We start from the raw sequence: 5,102 nt of genomic DNA, 5'->3' as shown, positions 1-5,102 counted from the left end.
TCGAGAAGTGTTGAGAGTGTGGCCCATGTAGCCTGTGCAGGAAGGATCGTGACAGCCAACAGGCTCCCTTGCAGCCCATCCTCACCAAACGGCCACTCGAGCTGGTCACGCTAGATCACGTGAAGCTAACACCTAGCCGGTCAGGTTATATCTACGATCTCACCATCGTGGACCACTACTCCAGGTTCCTGGTAGTCGTGCCGGTCAAAGATCTAACGGCTAGGACGGCTGCAAAAACCTTCCAGCAGTACTTCTGTAGACCCCATGGGTACCCGGAAAAGGTACTGACCGATCAGGGGCCAGCATTTGAAGCGGAGGTATTCCAGGAGTTCTGCAATTTGTACGGGTGTAAGAAGATCAGAACCACACCGTACTATCCACAAACCAACGTGATGTGTGAGAAGATGAACCAGGTGGTGATCGACTTATTGAAGACCTTACCTGTGGAAGAACGGAACTTGTGGCCCACAAAGTTGCCGGACCTGGTGGATATGTACAACCACATCCCTGTGAATTCCACCAACTGCACTCCAGCATACCTGATGCAAGGAATGTCTAGCAAGTTACCGGTTGATCTGGACATGGGGGTCCTGTCCCCCGAAGATATCTCGCCAGATGCGGATTTGGATACAGAGAGGCAACAAAGGTACCGCGAAGTACAGGAGTGTGTGGAAAGGAGTCTCGCTCAAGCCAGACAAAAACAAGAAAGAGACTACAACCAGCATGCTCCTGCGATTCCCTTGTCACCCGGTGAGCAAGTCCTCAAACTGAAGAGGAGACTACACAAGCTTGATGACCACTGGGAAGCGGAACTGTATACCATCCTGCCATCTGACTTCGACAATACGCGGGTCTGTCTCATCAGCAAAGATGGAGGGGAAACCTCAGCGGCAATATCCAGGGACCACCTTAAAATATGCCCTGACAAGCTGAGAGATAGGGAGACAGACCCCGAGACGTCTCCCCCTGTGGAAGAAGAGAAGATGATACACACTGTCCTTGGCGATTTTCCCCAGTCTTGGACACAAATAAATCAGGCCATTGTGGTACCGGTCCTAACGTTTCGTCAACTGAAACCGCCAGAACTAAATGTGGTGCCGGGTCATCTGAGCCCGCAAGCACAGCCGACCCCACCGGAAGATGCCATGCCAGCAGTTGAACCGGCAAGTCCTCCCTCTGCTATCGGTGAACCTGCCATGCCCACCATTAGTAGCAACAGCCCTGAGAGCTCCAACATGCCAGTGCTACCTAGACTTACTAGAAGTGTAGCTAGAAGACAGTGCACTACACCAGCGATAGCAAGTGCAGTGGGCCCTGTTAGGCCGGTAGCAACTCCTGCACTGCGGAGGTCCACACGTAGCACCAAGAATCAAACTCCCCTTCGCTACAAAACTTGGAAATATTAACGATAGCTGTCATTTGGTTGAAAGTGTTTGTGTAAATATCTTTGTTACAAGTTTAAAACAATGGACAATGGAGTAATGGATGGTGAATTGCTCCAAAACTTTCAAAAGGGATCCCTTTGTTTACACGGGATCCCTGCTGTTTCAAGTTTGCACCCACTGAACTCGGAGTCATGAACTGTGCATGACCAAAACTTTTGCAACGTTCAAGTGTTCTCACCTCCCATAAAGGGAAGCACTGTTATATTTACTTGTTCATAGTGTTTAATTGTTTATAGTATTTCAAAATTTTGTGTGATTTCTGCTAACGTGTATTGTTGTTCTTTTTTTCCCAGTCCGGGAGTACTGGATTTAACCGGGGGGAGTGCAGCGCCCCAGAGTCCTGGTCATTGCAGTAATGTCGCTCTGCCGCTAAGGAGGGTGATGTTACGTCTGATTGCACTAAAGGAGTTCACCTGACCAGGTAACACACACACACTACACTTCATATTCCGGCCACCAGGGGGAGTGGTTCTATCTAGTAGGCCACTCCTCACACTCTGGTAAAACTGGGGGTTGGACAGGAAGTTGGAGAAAAAGCAGCCCGAGAGAGTTCGGGAGAGGACCTGTCAGGGGTGGGATCCTAACAGTGGCCTAGTGAAAAGGACAGATGGTTGCGGAGCCATGCTTGAAGGATATAGCAGCAGGCTTCTTAGAAAAGACACGAAGCAAGGTTTAGTGTGGAGAAGTGAGAAGCGAGATCACAGCACAAAGGAGAATAGAACCAGTAGGAGTCGTGCCTTAAGATCGTGGCAACATCCTACTGGGGCGCATAGCCGGTGGCTGGGGCACCGAGGAAGTAACAGACTCCAAGCATTACTTCAAACAGTGGCAGGACAGTTAACTACAGGTTGGTTGTCTCACCCTAAATCACCTAACGAAGACAACGGAGGCAATTGTGGGAGAGGGGCGTCTCTAGGGTCCCAGAATAACTCCAGGCCTACCCCGTCATACGGGTGCGTCCTAGCCATATCATCTGGGGGACGGAGAGAGAAAGAACATCAGAAACAGACACAACAGTTGGGAGGACTATCCCGTGGTGCTCAACAGGGAGGTACTACAACGCACAGGCACTAGAAGGTAGGCACTGATTTCCACCTGCAAAGGGAACTCTGGAGGTGCCTTCGGACCGGCCGGTCTCAGCCAGCCCTGTTAGCAGTGCTCTAGATTGCGGATCCCGAAGCCTTCAGTAAAGAGGTAAAGAGACTGCAACCCTGTGTCCTTGTTATTCATTGCACCTTGCACCGCACACCATCATTACACCTTTCATTGGACACCCCTTAGCAGGGTCACGGACCGGGTCTGGCCACCGTGACAACCCCAGGACCGAGACAGAAGAGGCCCGGTACCGAGTACCCCGCGGCCCTGCGTCTGGGGGCGCTCCAAACGTAATAAAAACAAGTACAATAATCTTAAACAATACAAGTCACAACTGGTACAGGAGGAGAGAGGACCCTGCCCGCGAGGGCTCACAATCTACAATTGATCTTGTATTAGCAAGTACATAATTACTATATTACTGCCTACAAGAATACAATTACTACTGCCCCGTGTACAAGAATATAACTACTATAATACTGCCCCTATGTACAGAATATAACTATTATAATACTGCTCCTATGTACAAGAATATAACTACTATAATACTGCTCCATGTACAAGAATGTAACTACTATAATACTGCCCCTATGTACAGAATATAACTATTATAATACTGCCCCTATGTACAAGAATATAACTACTATAATACTGCCCCTATGTGCAAGAATATAACTACTATAATACTGCCCCCTATATACAAGAATATAACTACTATAATACTGCTCCTATGTACAAGAATGTAACCACTATAATACTGCTCTTATGTACAAGAATATAACTACTATAATACTTCCCCTATGTACAGAATATAACTATTATAATACTGCTCCTATGTACAAGAATATAACTACTATAATACTGCTCTTATGTACAAGAATATAACTACTATACTACTGCCCCTATGTACAAGAATATAACTACTATAATACTGCCCCTATGTACAAGAATATAACTACTATAATACTGCCTCCTATGTACAAGAATATAACTACTATAATACTGCTCCTATGTACAAGAATATAACTACTATAATACTGCTCCTATGTACAAGAATATAACTACTATTATACTGCTCCTATGTACAAGAATATAACTACTATAATACTGCTCCTATGTACAAGAATATAACTACTATAATACTGCCTCCTATGTACAAGAATATAACCACTATAATGCTGCTCCCCTATGTACAAGAATATAACTACTATAATACTGCTCCTATGTACAAGATCTGTTGCTGTCTAATTTTTCAACGTACACAAAAAACGTTACTTTGTCCATTGTTTCCGGCTGCTGGACGAACAATTTTCGACGGATCCCGCGAATGACGGATGAAACGTGAGTCTATCCGTCGCTAATAGAAGTCTATGAGAAAAATAGATCCGGCAGCATCAGTCACTGGATTCATTTTTTTGCGAATTCGACGGATTGCGACTGATGGCAAAAAACTGATGTGTGAAAGGGGCCTTTGCAAACACTGTCTTCTCTCATCAGCATTCATTAAAATTATAACTAAAAGCAAAAGAACATTGAGCAAACATTGCTTGGACACAGTTTTATACTTATAGAAGATCAAGCAACAGTAAACTAGTAAGAATTAAAATAAAATCAGGAATGTAAATTAACAGAAAGAAAAATGAAAAGTATGTTACAAAACTAAAATATCTTCTTGCATTGGCCGGGAATCGAACCCGGGCCTCCCGCGTGGCAGGCGAGAATTCTACCACTGAACCACCAATGCTTAGATGAAAATGTTGGAGTAAAAACCCGTACTGAAGAAATTCAGACAATCCGATGCTTCTCATAAACTAAGACAATAAAGCCTCAACCAATCATTTTGTCTCATTCAGTCGATTTTTTTTTTATTTGTGATGAAAATCTGGTCCAAAAAACTGATGAAAATTGGCCCAATTTTTGCATACAGGAAAAATCACTGATGTTTGATCGAAATCTTACAGTGTTAAAAGCACAGACGGAATCTGTGTGCTGCCTGTGATTGACTTGTATGGGAAATTCGGATCTGCAAATTCTTTCTCTTGGAAGGAAGAAAAAGGAAAGGAAGGAAGAATGGTCGGAGCAAAGAGAAGCATGGTGGCTGTTATTGTATGAGGTAGAAACTGCAGGACCAAAGAAAGCCACCATGATTCCATTGCTCACTCAGCCCCAGGTTTGGTCGTATCCAGCTAGAATAGCCATCCATCCTCTTTTTGCAAGAGGACTGTATTCCAGTCTCTCCCACTAGGGGACATAGGGACTACTTGAATTATACAAAATTAATTGCCCCCATGTGTTATTCTGAGGAGTCTGGAATTAGGGGTATCCCTAGAATGAAGAAGATCCCCAATACGATCATCGATCCTCCTCCTCTGTTGTCCCGTCTCATATAATCCCGCAGACAATTGCGTTTAAACAGATAGATGAACCCATTTGTTTGACATTTTGAAAAATGGCAACATTCCTAGGATCTTTGTAATGCAACTGCAAGGCAGGTAAGGGTGCAGGTAAGGGGAAAAAGGTAGCACTCATCTTGTACATCTTGTAGCACCACAGTGCAAAGCA

The 5,102-nt window shown here is 44.8% G+C and overlaps 1 non-coding gene across 1 annotated transcript; it reads right to left on the bottom strand.

Moving 5' to 3' along the window:
- Positions 1-4,213: 4,213 nt before the first annotated feature.
- On the bottom strand, positions 4,214-4,284 carry TRNAG-GCC (transfer RNA glycine (anticodon GCC)). Its single transcript has one exon. It is a non-coding gene; the product is annotated as a tRNA-Gly (tRNA).
- Positions 4,285-5,102: the final 818 nt, after the last annotated feature.

This window comes from Ranitomeya variabilis, chromosome 5, assembly GCF_051348905.1.
Source record: "Ranitomeya variabilis isolate aRanVar5 chromosome 5, aRanVar5.hap1, whole genome shotgun sequence".
NCBI classification, from domain to species: domain Eukaryota; kingdom Metazoa; phylum Chordata; class Amphibia; order Anura; family Dendrobatidae; genus Ranitomeya; species Ranitomeya variabilis.
This window is presented reverse-complemented; position numbering and strand designations above follow the sequence as displayed.